Below are 17,255 nucleotides of genomic sequence, written 5' to 3'. Positions count from 1 at the left end.
ACCTGAAAATCATTTAAAACTCTGAAGACCAAATAATGCACATGTGAGACTTACTTAGATTTTTTAACAACAAAAACAAAGTCAAAACAATGGCCCGAGAAACAGCGGGACTCTCTCATGAGCCCAGGTTCCTCCTGAGAGACTCGGAAGTGCTGGGTTTAGTCTTGAAATGATTTGGCTTTTAACACAGAGATGAAATAATAACCTTTGATTTCTAAATCTCCCAGCTACCTGGATAGAAAATTAATATATTGCACTATTTGAGCACATTTTCCTGAAATGTGTTCTACTGAATGTGAGGATTTATTTTGATTCTTTGATTAAAAATAGGCCTGAATGATCTTTATGGATTACATCTTCTCTTTATTTGTTATGCAGCTGACGGCATCAGGAATCCTGATGAAATACTCACGGATAATTATATGAAGTACCTTATAGTTCCTACTTAATTTCTCCTGGAATTAATTCTTTACCAATATGTGAAGAACTAAATGTGTAAGATAAAAGTATGCCCGAGTCTTGATAGGCAAAGACTGTACGTCCCTCAGTTGTCATTGGCTTGGTCAAGGTCGTGTGTACAGGACAGCGGCCGGTCAGGTACACACCTCAGGCTCTCTCTGTTTGAAGCTAGACTTGTTAGAAGGTTTATCCAAAAATTCAATAATACTTTTAGCTGCATAAAATCATTCTTTTCCATTTTACTTGGAAGTCCTCTTCCCATATGAAAATGTATTTATTTTAATTTTATTGATGATAGTAGTACAGATGCCCCCCAATTTCTCCCCCGCACCCCCTCCTTCCCAGCTTCTGCCCCACTCCAGGCCTTCAGCGCACTATTGTCCATGTCCATGGGCTATGCATATATGCACGTGAGTTCTTTGGTTACTTTCTTCTTGGCTCTCCACCACCCGCTCTGAGATTTGACAGTCTGTTCCATGCCTCCATGTCTCCGGAACTATTTCATTCCTCAGTTTATGATGTTCATTAGATTCCACTTAGAAGTGAGATCATGCTATTATATTTTGGGACATGAGAACAGATTTAAAATATGTCAATGAATTCATCCATTCAAAAATTGTTTATTGAGAATGAGACTGTGCTAGATTCTAGGAAAATCATTTTCACAAAGGAAAACTTGGAGCCTGGGTTCTGAGAAAATCATTCTCAATAAGAAAGACACGGAACTTACAGTCTAGCTGAGGAAATAGGCAGTCGATAATAATCATAACTGCACAAATATATTTTTACTTGTGAGAAGATATCACAGGGAACTTTTTATGTTAAACATTTATCAGGGAAATGTTATCTACGAATTCTAAGTTGACAAAGATTTGTGAAAAAAGACCAGAATGTGTCAAGCATTCCCGGTGGAAAGAACAGTGAAGGATGTGAGTGACTGAAGCGCACTTAGGGTAGATACATAGGAAAAGCGACACAAGAGTTTAGAATTAGGAAGGTGACAGGTCACACAGAACCTGGACTAAAAAAACACAACAGAGACACAAACAAACTCACACATAGGTCAAAACCATAGAAAGCTGAGGACGTAAGTGTGTGCTCATATTTATTTACATTGCAGATAAAACCTTGACTTCTACCAACGTTGACATTCATTAAAAAAAACAAAAGGCTATGGCTTTGGAAATGAAATCAGTCATGACAGTGCCATTGTAGAAACGTCTGTTTGCCTTGATGGTGAAATTGGGAGAGAAAAAAGCGAAAACAGTAGGCAGTTCCTTCAGAGAATCAGAAGGTTCTCGGCTCCTTCCATGCAGGGAAGGAGAGAAGAGGGGCGAGAGGAAATGTTTTCTGACCAAGTGGTGGCTTCCCTCCCACCCCGACCTTGCCCTGGACCAGGGCGGGCTGAGGGCGCTTTCATCATCATGGCAGCTGCCTGTGGCCACGGAGATGTCCTCCTCGGGGTACGGGAAGCCCAGACAGACAGACAAAACAGAGGTTTTCTGAGTTTCTCCGCTGGTGTGTGTACTCCTCCAGGTTAAGTGGAACTCTGTGTCTGTGTGCATGTGCCTGGCTGTGTGTGTCTGTGTATGTATCTGCATGTCTCCACACATGTCCACACGCCCAGGAACCTGGAGAAACGGTGGTCTCTACCTCTGTCCCTCAGATGCTGACCCTCCTCTTCTACTTGACATAGAAGCACAGGCAGAGGAGAGCCGAAAGGGAGAGTTCCATTTCTTACCTTGACATTAAGAAGCAGAAATAACCAACAGAAAGTCAAAGTGCCTTAGACTATAATTAGCCTACTTTTTTTCTTCTCTTTCTTTTACTATAACAGGAAACATTCCCTATGCCAGGGTGGAATACAATAGCTTCATGCCCATTTTCTTGTTCACAGCGTGGGTAGGTAGGGCTGAAACCTACCTCTGATCAGAGGTTTCAGTCAAGTACCTCTCACTAGACATCCCTCAGACACGACCGCTTCACTCATTCCTCAAATGGGACTGGAAACATATTTTAGTGAAGTCAGTATTCACTGGGAATCATCATTTCCCAGTCAATTTATATTGCTTGTTTTCTCTGTATGATTTGAATCTCTGCACTAGATTATAAGCTAATGTGCCTCTGTTTGCTTTGTGGGTTGTTTTGTTTGTTTGTTTGTTTTTGCGTATACTAGAGGCTCAGTAATAACTTCTGAATTTTTCCAAATGTAACTGACTTGTATAATTCTTTTCCATGACAGACCATTCATACTACTAGTTACTTTCTTTTGGGGGGTCGTCTTCATGTGTGTTTGGGTGCGATACAGCGTGCTACATAGGCTTCCCAGCATAACATTAGATCTACATGAGAGAACACATATCAATGTAAATAATTCGTTAGGTTTTACCCATCTATTCCCTTCTCTTCTTAGGAAATGGTTACTCTGATTTAAAGGGAAAAAACATCTTGAAAATGTGGAGAAGCAGTGAAATTAAATGTAACAACAAGGAGGTTCCATACACACGGGTTGACTGATAAGGTTTTAAGACTGAATATTAGGTGTGCCAAAAAGACAGAGAATTCTATAATGTACGCTCCATCAAGTTCTTTTCATGACATGATAAATTTCTGTATCCAAAATGTTTCTGAGCATGCATCTAGCACTAGAAAGAAAACCAGCTGACACTTGTATCAGGTCAACTGATCAACGCAGTTGCTTCTATATGTGAATTACAAGACTACATAATTGAACAAAAAGTTATCTTTCTAGTTAATTCTCAAAGATCTTTCCAAACTATCTGGTATGTGAGTTGGGTGTTAAAAAAAATAGTAGTATTTACAAAGACACTAGCAAAAGTATTAGCATCTTTAGAATAATAGCCCATTTTATTTAGCAATTACTATGTGCCATACTATGCTAAGAGCAATTACACAAAACCATATAGTGTGTGTGTGTTTTCTAGACAGGGTCTATCACTGTACATTGAATAGTGCACATGCTTATGGAAATTAAGGTAAATGGGATAATTTCATTAGTTAATGTATTAATATGTACATTTTAATAGTACTTTAAGAACCAGGGTATTAACAGAAAATTACTTTCAATAGACCTGGATACAGTGTAAACACATTCTCAGGAAAAGAACGTTGTTCAGAAGAATGTTCAGACATGAGCTCAGTGGTCCACTTGGGTGCCGTAACGGGTATAAGCCCCATCCTGTGACTCATCCATCCGGCTTTGGAGAGGTTCTTTTACTCTCCCTGTGCTTCAGCGTCCTCGTCTCTGCAGTGCACATAATGTGCACCCTGACCTACAGAGGCTCGGGAAGGACCCATGAATTCATTTGTGAGAAGTCCTTGGAGCAGTGCCTCCGACTTCGCAAATGCTCAATAAATGTTAGTTATGAAGATGGTGACGGTTGTGATGATGGTGATGATACATAGAAACATTGAAACGTGGCATAAACATCCTTTTTGTGCCTTTAAACCTTTGGACCAGATAACTCTGTGATCCATCTCACTCTATGATCAGAACTTCCGTCTCATATTTGCATTTTCCCACTATTCCCCAGTCCTAGCCTCATCCCTTTTCAGATCTCTCTCTGGGTTTACCACTATTCTGTAATAAGCTCTATGTCTTGTCTCCACTTAAAATTGAAGCTCATAGAAGCTGGGGTCTTCATCTTACATCCCTCTTGTAAACATGAATCACGTTGCACACTTAATAGTTGTTTAATAACTAACAATCCAGAAATAGAGAATAACCCCAATATTTGTCTTTGACTGTTCAGTTATTCCAGAGCAGCTCAGGTGATGAAAGAAAGATACAAACAAGTAAGTTTTATAAACTTTAATGCCGTGAGTTATGTAAGCGCCCGTCACATAACCTGTCTGAATTTCATATATCTTGAAAAAAGGAATCAGGTTAGCTGATACTTATTTTAAAATACCAAAAAATAAAACCCGCAAACAGAATTCCAGAAATGTTCATTTTGATTGGGCACCGGAAAAAAAGGGCATATGTTAGAAGCAAAATCTGCCCTTGGGGTTAATCGTGAATTGCAAAAAGCTGTTCTCTACATAAGTGCCTATTTCATACTAGCTTATTTTATCTATTCTGGATGTGGAAGCTGTGAATTTTAAGTCGGGTCAAAAAAAAAAAAAAAAGGAAAAAGGTATTTCTTGAAAGAAAAAAAATCTAGGCCACTTTTGGTTTCAGAAGCTTCTTTCCTCATTTATTTGACTGCTGGCCTAAATTTAAAAAGTCAAATTTCAAATAAAATAGTGCCCTTTTTTGGTATCAGTTTTTGAGTCACAAATGAGGACACAAAATAATAAATGTTTTGATTTTCAAATTTCTATTTCTAGTGTCAAAGCTTAAAACCAACTATAATTCAACATTTTTGGTCTAGAAACACTGAATTTGTATTTTGTAATTCGCATGAATTTTACAACCACTATTGATTCTGTATTAAAGCTTTCCTCTGCTTGAGACTTGAGAGTAGGGCTAAAATCTATTTCATTTGAATTAAATCTGCAGTACCTTAGCTTGGTAGACAGTGATCCATGCATATGCCATCAAATAAAACAATTATTTAATAATAAAAGAGGCTGTGTAGTATCTTCATTGTCATTAGGAAAGAATTGAAGACCTTACACATGAAGTACCTTGTCCCAGGGGACTTAAACGAGGTGAACTGATTGATACTATTGAAAAGAAGAGAGGTCCCCAGGATTTAGGCACAGATGAATCTAAAGGTTCCAATTTGGTCATTGATCTCTGTCTTGAGATAGTTAAGCAGCTTGCTACAAGGTAGGAGAATGGCTGTCACACAAACACAGAAACCTACACAGACAAACCTTTCTTTCCAATCATACATAGTCAAGAACGCCCAGGCCTGATCTCTATATTACATGGTATCTAAGCCTTGAAGTCCGTGGCTTCCTATTCCAGGCATGTCATTTTCCCACTAACAGTGCATATCCTGCCAATGACTAAGTTGAGATCAAAGTAAATGCTTTATTATTCAAGTCCATAAATTTTCATTATCAATGTGGGCTGACTATATTAACAACTGACCTTGCACTACATCATGAGCAGAAATGACTGTAGGAATTTGTTATATGCAAGTACACATAGAAGCCACAGAACTTTCCCTGATTTGCCTACACAGTCAAAAATGACTTTGTTTGCACTGGGAAAGAAAAAATTAAATACTTCATGACTTTCTCTCCCAATCTTGCTTGTTATACTAACCTTTACTTTATTATGATATCTCTCCAGTTTTGTCTTTGACTTTTTCCTAGACCCCCTTAGACTAACCCACCTCTTATGGGATGCCACTTTGTGTAGATTCTACCAAACTACTTCCTTCTCATCTGTGAAGTACCTTTACCTGTCTATGGGATTATAGATTTTAAAGCAAGACAGGAAATGAGTCCAGTTGTTCCTGGCTCTTCTCATAAGGCAATTAGCAAGGATTTTGATTGAAGAGCTTTTTTACGAAGAAGGATATTGCCAAGTTACTTATCAAAGAGTTTTGAAGAGGCCTCAAGGCAGCATTCTTCTTTCCACATTTGCTTTTTGTTTCCCTATTCTTCAGTTGACCAAAAAAAAATCGAGTTTAGCACATAAACATCATGGTAATTAATTCATTTATGCAAACTGCTCAGCATTTTGCCTAATTACTATGAAGCACAATGAGGATTAGTCGTGTTATTAAATATGTTTGATAATTTTGCCGTCAATTGTATTTGATTAAAGCTTGAAGTCCTGTTCATATGTGTTCAAACATCATGTTACGTTGCTCAGGAAGCACAGCTACTTACCACTTAGAAAAGAAAGGTCATATTCTTGTCGATTTTTATTATCCTGTCACTCACAAGGTCTCTGAGTGGCTTCCATGGCCTATTTTATTCACATGTAGATGGCCCCAGCATGCTGATGAAATGTGTAGGCAGTCACTCCTTAATCATGTTCCTTCTTTTTTTAAAATATATTTCTATTGATTTCAGAAAGGAAGGAAGAGGGAGAAAGAGAGAGAGACATCAGTGATGAGAGAGAATCATGGATTGGCTACCTCCTGCACGCCCCACACTGGGGATGGAGCCCACAACCCAGGCATATGCCCTGATTGGGAATCAAACCGTGACCTCCTGCTTCATTGTTCAATGCTTAACCACTAACCCATGCTGGTGGGACTGGACTTTTCTTACCCGCTTCTTTCTAGGCTGTGGAGTGTCTCAAATCACGTTATAATCCCTCTTCCCATCATTCAGGGCAAACGCAGTAGATTCTAGTCCTTTCTCCTGGCTTTGAGTTCCATCTATATGCAAAAGAGTCTAAGTATTTTTATTTTACCCAGACTGTATACCTACTCTTCTGTCTCTCAACTCCAATTAATTGATATCTCAATTTTGAAGATTCAGAAGCATTTACAGCTTAAAGTATCAAAATCTCAGCTTGTAATATTCCACAGGAATTGCCCAATCCGCAATTGTCATTATCTCAGTAAATGGTGCCTCTTATTTCACTCATTAGATAGGTATTAATTCAGTGCCTGCTAAATAAAGACTGTTGATTTAGATGCTAGGTAATAATGCTTCTTTCTAATTGCATATTTTTCTGATCCTTTTCTTGGTATCATGATATATTCTTTTGTGAGCTTCCCTTGTTAGTGAGTAATTGTTAACACGCATTGTGTTTTTATTTGGAGCTAGGCTAAACTTCTCTAACAAGAACACTCAAAAGTTCTGTCATTAATAATGTTGGCCTGAAAGCAGAGAGAGTGCCATAGGGCAAAACCTGGTCAAGAAGGGCATGGTTGGCAGATAACCCATGAAAACATTCTGTTTCTGTTTTGAAACTTGAGGCCATCCTAGCGAGCCATGCCTGTTTACTCCAAAGGAAATACTGGAATAATCCTTGCAATCCCGAAGTCTTTGCCAGCACAACGAACTTGTTTCTTTGAGCCCCATTTAGGCTGTTGGGATGATACCAAATAAAATATTAGGAAATGTGTGTTATTTGAAAAATGTGCATCATTGAAAATACCATTTATATTTTTGTTTCTTGTTTTATGGACATTATGATTGATATTTTGATAAAAAAGCATTTCCTAAACATATCTGGCTCTGAGTATTTGGTAGGGTATGCCCCATATGGTATGTAATATTAGACAAGTAATTGAAACAAAAGTTTTCTCTTCTATACAAGGGGTTACCTTTAACAACTAGTTAAATTCTGTGCTAATAAGAAGTGCTTATATATGTGCCAGCTACTTGTAAACTATGATATTCTCTACAACACTAACTTAAATTATAATTGTTTTTGAGCAGCTTCTACTCAAAGTACTTAATTCATTTGACATAATAATCACTATTACTAAAAACTGTCAAAAAACTTCAAAGTTAAACTCACGTAAATTACGGACTTTGGGTGATAATGATGTATTGCAGTTCAAGTTCATCCATTGGAATAAATTTATTTCTCTAGTGGGGCATGTTGATAAGGAAGGCTTTGCACGGGTAGAGGCAGAAGTTACATAGGAAATCTGTCCCTTTCTCTCAATTTTACTGTGAACCTACAACTACTCAAAAAATACTCTATTTTGTCAATTGCAAACCCATTTTAACATACATATGTACATGTAAATAACCTAGAATAGCCAAAACTACCTTTAAGTGTTATTGGCATAAAATAAAATTATTATTATTGTTATTGGATCCTGTAAGAATTATTGAACCAATGAATTCAACTCAAGGGGAACAAAGAGTGGCATTGGCCACTCAGCAGGTCAGCAAAACCAGAGCTCTCTCCGTGGTTGGACAGCGCCACACGGACCAGCCCTGAGCGTGGTGTTTTATACTCATGTCAGTCCTAACTAGCCAGCTTACTTCTCATTTGCCTCTTCCTCTCTCACTCCCAGACTGTCAATACACCCTCTGTCTTCCTTCCTTTCCCTGCTTTTCCTTCTAGAAACTGTAGATTGCCATTGAAGAGGATTTTTAAGACCCTAAACGTCACTTACTTTTCAGTCCATCAGTTCAGCACAGTACCTAAGAAGTTCTCCAGAGTTTTAACGTACATGTGCAGATATACCGAAAAAATGGAAGTTGCTAACTTTGTGCTTTCTGTTCTCCCTGCCCTATTTGGAAATAAATGTTCACTCAAATGTATGTTCTTTTCCAACAACAACAAAAAATAGAATAATTCATAAAATTGGATCCATTTAGACTAACTTCTTCCAAGAGAGTGTTTGAAGATGCAATTAAGATAAATACAATTATAATCTCTTAGTGACTACTATTATGAATACAGTTTTTTATAAAATATGACTATGCCCAGATGGTTTGTATTTACTTCTCACTCTCCTCAGTGGTTTCTGCCTTTTTAATGTGTTAACACAATGTGAATTTCACAGTACTAATGGAATTAAATCTGCAGAAATTAGAAATAATGGCTTCTAATTGTGCCAAAAGACTCTCCTGAATTAGCCCATCTTCCAAATAACATCTACTTTGGTTTCATATTTAGACTCTCAGCAGTTTTAAATTATATCTGTGGCAGTGAGAACTGCATTACTTTTCTAGGTTCTGTAAAATATTGGCCGAGTTCCCTGAGTGAAAGTCTCTTTCCCTCTTCCTTTAGCAGAATCTGAGTAATTAAAATGCATTTCCCCCTCCTTTCATTTCATCTTTCCAAAGGTGTTTTCATCTGACTGGAAAATAATGCTTTCCATTTTCTTGCAGATCAAAATATCCTAGTAGAAACTTTCACATTTGCTGAATAGGTTTAACTTTGCCTTTTTTTTTTTTTTTTTTTTTTTATGGGACCTCAGACCGATTCCCAAATAAGAGAGTGAATTAGTTATTCTCATTTTGGAATGAGTGGGAGGAAGAGGGTTAAGCTGCCACCAAGTCTTCAGATGTTTCCCTTTGTAAACTGGGCCACAGCCCAGCCGGTGTGGCTCAGTAGTTGAGTATCCATCTATGAACCAGGAGGTCACAGTTCGAATCCTGGTCAGGGCACATGCACAGGTTGTGAGCTCAATTTCCAGTAGAAGGTGTATAGGAGGCAGCCAGTCAATGATTCTCTCGTATCATTGATGTTTCTATCTCTTTCTTCCTCTCTGAAATCAACTATATAATTAATTATATATTATATATTTAAGTATATCTTACCTAATAATAGACAAATATGTAAATTAACCATCCCTCCACTATGCTCACCAGCCAATCATGAGAGTATGCAAATTAACCCAACAAAGATGGCAGTTAATTTGCATATGTAGGGGCGAAGCGGCAGAGCAAAGACTGAAGGGTCCTTCCAGAGCCGTGAAGACTGAAGGCTCCGTCGGGAGCGAAGGCCTGGGTCCCAGGTCCCTGAGGAAAACCAGTGCCAGCAGCCAGGGGAAGGGAAGGCCTTTTGCACAAATCTCTTCATGCAACGGGCCTCTAGTAATTATATATTTAATATATAAATATATACATGTACATATATACTTTCACCCTGATATATTAAAAAACAAAACTCAGCCATATTAGACATAGGCAATGACCAGACACTCACAAACTGTGACACTTGTCAGACATACTAGGGCCATTAGGGGATCTTAGTGATAAAGATATGCATTATCCTGATAGATGTTTTTGTATTCTAAAATTTACCCACAATACTATTTTATACAATCTGCAAGCTTTTTACAATACACATTATAGAAATAGTCATTGTTGCATGATTTAAAAATGGAACAACCTGTATATTTCAATCTTACATACACCTAGGTAATTAAAAAAAGAGCCAACAATTAAAGTATTAGTATTATTCTTGAGAACATTAATTTATTGATTTGATCAACCACATACATCTATTATTACTGGAAAATTTGCTCCTGCTTCCCTCTCAGTCTGTTTTGGCAGAATGGGACCATTTAGATCACCCAACCAACTCCTCTTGACTTAGCCTCTTTCTCTGCTCTGAATCCTGTTTGTAAGGGGGAGTGCACAGTGGAGAGGGGAATTTTCATGTTCCCTATATTTTCATTTACGAAGCCTTTGGGATGATCTCCTTTTAGAGGGTACCCCAAAGCAGTTGTCTCTCATGATCCTCCCTGAGGTAAGCCATCTCTCAAAATCCTATTCCCAGATTCTGACATTGGGTAGGGTGCTACCATCTTGGAAACCCATTTGTGTGTTTCCATTTTCTAGCATTGATATCTGACACATACCACCTGGTTTTAAATTCAAAGTATCTCAGAAACAGACTTTATTATCAAAACCAGATTGAAAAAATATGCAGACAAGTAAAAAGAAGAAGAAGAGAAAGTCTTTGGGACACTTAAATTGCATAATCTATCAATCATATTTTGGAGCAGTCAAGGTATTGATTGTCAGTTTTAAAATTCAATCATTCTAGTTATCAAAATATATACTTATCTCCCTCTTCTGTGTTCTTCTCTGTACTGGGCAAAGAAAACATGTTATATAAGTCAGTGGTTCACAAACTTAACCTTCTTTACTTACAGAGCTTCTGAAAATACAGAATTTTGAGTTGCTCCCACAGTGTCTATGATGTAGGAATGGATTAATTTGCACTTTTAGTAAATCCAAGATGATGTTGCGACCCTGAATTCATCACCATAACTTGGCAATCAAGGGAATGAGTAAAAGAGGAAAAATAATTCCGGACTTCATGGAATGTACAGTCTAGTTAGGGTTGTACTTTTATTTTTTTATTGAATTTATTGGGCTGACATTGGTTCACAAAGCCATTCAGGTTTCAAGTGTCCCACTCAACACAGCAGCATCTGCACACTGCATCGTGCACCCATCGCCCAAGTAAAGTCTCTCTCCATCCCTATTTCTCCTGCTTTACCTACTTCCACTGACCCCACCTCCTTTTTCTCTGGCTATCACCACACTGTTGTCTTATCCATGTGTCGTGTGTGTGTGTGCGTGTGTGTGTGTGCGTGTAATCTTTATAATTCAAATGGGAAAATGAATCAATCAAAGAATCTAACTCAATATTGGTAATGCTGTTCATAAGCAAAGATATGGTACCACTTCCCATGTTGTAAATTTTTTTTATGGAATATCTAATGGAATGAAATGTCCCAAACAATATCCAGAATCTTTAGTTTAAATGTACAGATTTGTTAATGCAAAATATAAGATTTTAGTATTTCTATTCAAATATGTGTACCAGTAAATGTGAGATTTGCTGTAGCAACAAAATGGTGTTTTCAATATAGTTAACATTTATTAAGTACCACTAGAGGGCAGGGTTATTTCTTAATTTTACCTAAATTGATTCCCTTAATTATGAGATTATACAAAAGAGTGGCATTATACTTACATTTTTGTTAACTTTTATTGAAAGGCAACTTCCATAGGATGGCATTTTCAGACTAATTTCATTCTAATGATTTCTTAATATGTCCTATTAAAAAAAATCTCACCCTGCTTCACAAATTATCTTAAACATTTAAAAGGAACTATTCATACTTGAAGGACAGATGTTGTTTGAAGTTTAAACAATTCCTGGGTTATTTAATATAGAAGACTTTTCCGGTCAAGAAGGACATCAAGGAAAACGATCGTGAAATTACCATGTAGCATTAATATATTATTTTAGGTTCAACAAGTCATGAAACATGTTTTTAAATTACTGGCCATGTTGTATGGCCTTGAGGCTAGACATACTAAGACACGATTTTTAGATATTATTTTCTTCTGAAAACCGAGCTTTATGTTCCCCTCTGGAAATGAATTAGACCACCTTCTCTGTGCTTGCACGCTGTCTCCACCTCAGAACGTAAAGCATTGTGCTGGGGTGGCTGGCACACGCTGCCCCTTCACAAGACTTACGAGCTCTTCGGGCCCAGACCTGAGATTTTGTCAGCTCTGTATGCCAGCATGCAAAATAGAATTTGCCATGGGTAGATAGGTACTCAATAGAAATTTGTGGCTGGCTATATTATATTAATGGTAGAAAAAATCAATGAAAAATTAATTATTTACTCTGTAATATCTGCACTGTGTATTATTTTATTTTATTCAATTTCACATCAACATAGTATTGATTTTTAAATTACATATGGAGAAAAGCAAACCAACAACTTGGCTCTCAATTAAGTTCAATTCAGCAAGCATTTCTTGGGGACCTAATATATGCCTTGTCTTTTACAAAAACATGACAAAAATAGCCTAAGTCCTTAAAGGCTCAGTGCAAATAAAAGCACATGAAAGCATATTAAACTTTAATCTTTGTAGTTGAGATGAAACAGTTTGGTCCACTTCTAACGTGTCCTCAGTCAAGCCAGCTAAGGAAAAACTCTCATACTCAACTTTTGGGAATTGGGAACAAACATCCTGCCCCGTACCTCTATAACATAATAGTTCAAGCTATTTTATGAAATATATTATAATATAACACATGTAATAATAATAAACATGACATCAAAATAATGCATTGACCACTCAAATAGGAGTGCTCTCAGGGAAGCAATATAGTATTTCAAAAGTGCTGCTTCCCAGGGAACCTGTGTGCATATTTGCACAGCCGTGGACGCAGTGCTGTGGGGAAGGCCTGGGAGGGGCAGCTGTTGGGTGGTGGGAGCAATTGAGGGGAAAAGGGGGAAATCTGTAATACTCTCAACAACAAAGATAATTTTTTTTAAAAGTGCTGCTGCTTAAAAAGCAGTTACAAACACGACTCACTATAGCTTTACATATAGAAGATTATGTGATTAAAACATCAGATCCTTCTCCGTAAAAATGTGAGGAAAACTTGAGCCAGATGTTGCTAAGATATTTTTTTTATCATGGCCTAACTCAAATGTTTCCCTTTTCTCTTAACCCGTGCTGTGTCATCTGCTGGAATTCATGTGTCTGTGATGTTCATTTTCACCCTCTCTTCCATATAATTTGGATTTATTCTTATCTCAGGGCTGTGTCTGCTTCTAATTGCTGTAAATTTATATTTTAAGGTGCAGGGTCTTCAGACATGCTGATATTTTTCTTCCAGTTGTTTCTGTTTCTGTTTGGTCTTACTCTGATGTATGAGAACTCTGGACAATCAGGATGAGCTGGGAAGGAAGTGAGGATGAAGCAGGGAAGGAAGTGAGCATTGATCAGACTATAGGAATAGGAGTGGGAAAATGAGGAGCTTGAGAATGAAGGCGGTTCTGATAAAGGAGCAGGTGAGGCAGACTGGGAATAAGGGAAGAAAGAGCTTAACGGTGAAACATGATCATCAGAGCTTTGTGATTTCAGTGTTAATTACCTGTCTGACTAAGAGGAAGAAGAAATCTTTCTGCTGCCAGGCCGTGTCATGGAGTGAGAGATACTTTCTGAGGGTGACTTAAGTGGCTCTACTCTCAATTTCAAGGACTTTATCCTGACTTCCCATTTCACCCTGTCCTCCAGACTGCCCCTTGATGTCCTCAAGCACCTTGGTTTTAAGGTATAGAATATATGTAATAATATGTTAAAATAATTCCATTATTAACATACTAGAGGCGATGCATGAAATTTGTGCAAGGGGCTGGGCCCTCACAGCCCTGGCTCCAGATGGAAGGTCGTCCGGAAGGTCATTCAGCTTTCTGATCTAATTAGCATATCATGCTTTTATTATTATAGATAATTATGCATACAATTAATTCTATAAGTATGACGATATCTGGGAAGAAACTTGATGGAAGTTTCTTTGTCTGCGTTTTCCTGTGGTATGTAGGAAATGCCCACTTTTCTAGTTAAGCAGCTCTGATGATTTTTGAACATTTAAAATGATTGCTCTTGTCCTTGATGCATTTACTCACATGGAGGGTAAATATTTAGAGCAATATATAGGGATTTAGCCTTGTGATCCTATTGTGCAGAAATATATAAACACTGACACTATATTTATCCCATGATGTTTGTCCTGGGACTCAGTATAATGAAACAAAACAACTATTTTTTAAAAAAGTTTTCTACAGCCTTGAATAAGTTTGTAACAACATGATGTAGAAGGCTTTATTGTGTCTTCCTACTTTCATAGAACACACTAAACATAATCAGTCTACATGTGCCCAACACTTTTAACAGACAGACAGACTTAAAACTGATGGTCTGAGTAATCTATAAACTGATTTAAAGAAATGTGATTTTTTAAAAAGAAAAACCAAAGTGCAACAATAGAGAAGTGGTTACTTATAATTCTCCACTTTATTCCGTGAACGTAGGAAGCCAGCATGATACATTTAACTGACCTTCTTTTTAACACAATCTGTTGTACACTCCGCCCATGTAGAAATATGAGTAAATTCATCCTGAAAGGCGAGTTCTGAAGATGTATCATGTCAGCAGGAGATAAAAGTAAGTCATCGTGGCATAGCGTCTGTGTTTAGGATAAGAAAATCATGCCATCTTTGCTTTCTCTGATTTCTTTTTTAATTCACAGACCTAATTCGAAGGGATTAAAAGTTAAAAGCTCTGTCTTTTTAAATATTGAAAAATGGAAAATTAGAGGTAGAGAGAGGTTCAGGTCATTGCCCAGCTCGTGTAGCTAGTAGGAAGTATAGCCAGGATTCAGACTCAGATTAGTCTGACACTGGCATCAGCATCCTTACTGTCTACACTATCTGTCAAGAAAATATGAAATTGTTTCATTCATGGGTCCACCTGGTTATTCAGTTATTTCTGATGTGCACATTCTTTGGGATATGTCATATTAAAGAATTTTTTGATCCAATCCTTTAATTTGACTACATTTGAATAAAATTTAAATGTAACTTTCAAGTTTAGAACCTTAAAATTATATACCTTTACCAAGTTGGATAAAATATCCTTCTCACAGTGCCTAATGGCCCTCATCTCCATTGGCCTCAGGAATCTCCCAGATTGTTTAGTTTGTCACCACCCTGGACTCTATATGTTCTTCCTCTCTGTGCGATTAACATCATCTTCTCCCTACCCTGCACCCCCACCCCACCTTTGAAACCAAATGAAATTTAGTGCTTCAATTTCCCTGGTGACTTGGAAGGATGAGCCAGCAGAGAAAAACGCCAGGCAGTAGGGTTTCTCTGTCCCACGTTGTCCTCACTTATGCTAGGAGCTGCGTCAAAGATTCCCCAGCTGCCATTCCACTCTGCCCCTACAAAGATCACAGCCAACAGAGCAACACCCAGTGCATCCCTCCCATCAGTTCCCACACACGCACCTAGTCGCTCATCCAGGACTCCTGTGGGGCCATGAAGCACTTCTCTGCCATCTCAGCCATAGACCCCCGTTTATTTCCAAACTCAAATTCTGTCTTGAAGACTTTTCTGACTGCTGTCCATCTTATTACTGTTTTTCTTCCTTTCCTTTCAACATATGACCATCCCCCAAGTTTGAAAATCTGTGTTCTCTCTGCTGCATTGGAAAAAGCATGTGTTTGCTGACTACATGGTTTGAGTCAACAGAGATCAACGATTTTACTTAACAGCAGATGCCCTGCAAGTTTCCTGATCAGCCTCTTTCTTGTAGATTTAGCTGGGACCAGATAGAAGCATTTTTCTTTTTTTCTTAATCACCAAAGGATGCCAAGTCTACTTTTTCTTATGCACATAGACCAAGCCAACACAAAAATTAACACATGAAAGAGATCATTTTATTTGGCTGTAAAAATAAATGGTGAGAGGTTGATCTCTGTAGCTGATACAACAAGTTGAACTACTTGGTATTATCTCTGACTGTTCTGTTCTCATAAGAAAAAATATCAGTTGTCCATAAGGATGAATAATCTTAATAAGGGATTCTGTTCTGCTCTTTAGAAGTTCCTACCTCCTATGTTCCACTTCACAGTACGAAGCAAAGCCAGAAAATATGATTTTCCCCCAACTGCTTCAGTTTCCATGTCCATTGTTTCCATTTGTAGACACTGGTCATCTCGGCATGCAGTGATGAAATGGCCACAGAAAACCATCACCTGTAGACACCTGTGTCCTAGCACCTAGAAAGGGAAAGGAGAATGAGTTCATGACAAGTAGTTGCGGTCCTGAAACACTTCGGTGAAATTAAGCAATAAGATTGGGTTGGTGAGTTGCTTATAGATACAGTGGAGAACTTGTAGAAAAAGAAAATGGCCAGCTCAGGGCTATAGGTCCTCAACTGAAGTTGAAGGGATTGGAACACCTTTCCCACAACCCATTAGGAAATCCTTATTTTCTATAGCTACCTGGCTGAGATTCCCTTTATTATTATTTTTTTTTAATCTTCACCCAAGGATATTTTTCCATTGATTTTTAGACAGAGTGGAAGAGAGAGGGAAAGACAGAGAGAAATATTGATATGAGAGAAACACATCCAGTGGTTACCTCCTGCATGTGCCCCAGCCAGGGAGGAGCCTGCAACTGAGGTACATGCCCTTGACCGGAATTGAACCTGGGACCCTTTGGTAGACACTGAGACAAACTGGCTAGGGCATGGCAGAGATTTCTGCAAGCTACCGCATAGTCTCTTCCTAAGGGTAGCTGAATTAGAATGTAAATTAAATTCTCCTGCTCACAGGATTTTTTAATATTAGATATAGGACATGGATGGGAAAGGACTCAGCTTCTGAAAATTGGAATGGGTACGTAGAGAGAGATTTTCATGACAGTGGGGGCCTTAATCCCTTAAGTCCTACGAGCCTAATTTGGTAGGAAGGGTAGCCCTTCCCTGTGTCTAAGGAAGTTGGCCTTCCCTTGCCTGAAGGTTCTGTAATGTCTGAAGGGAATGTTGATCCTCTTCAGGAAGATCACAGCTTCCAGATATACAACTAGACTTCAGTCCCAATTGATCCCAGAGGA

The sequence above is a fragment of the Myotis myotis genome, unplaced genomic scaffold (genome assembly GCF_014108235.1).
Source record: "Myotis myotis isolate mMyoMyo1 unplaced genomic scaffold, mMyoMyo1.p scaffold_m19_p_18, whole genome shotgun sequence".
Taxonomy (NCBI): domain Eukaryota; kingdom Metazoa; phylum Chordata; class Mammalia; order Chiroptera; family Vespertilionidae; genus Myotis; species Myotis myotis.
The sequence above is the reverse complement of the archived record's forward strand: the minus strand, read 5'-3'. Positions refer to the sequence as shown.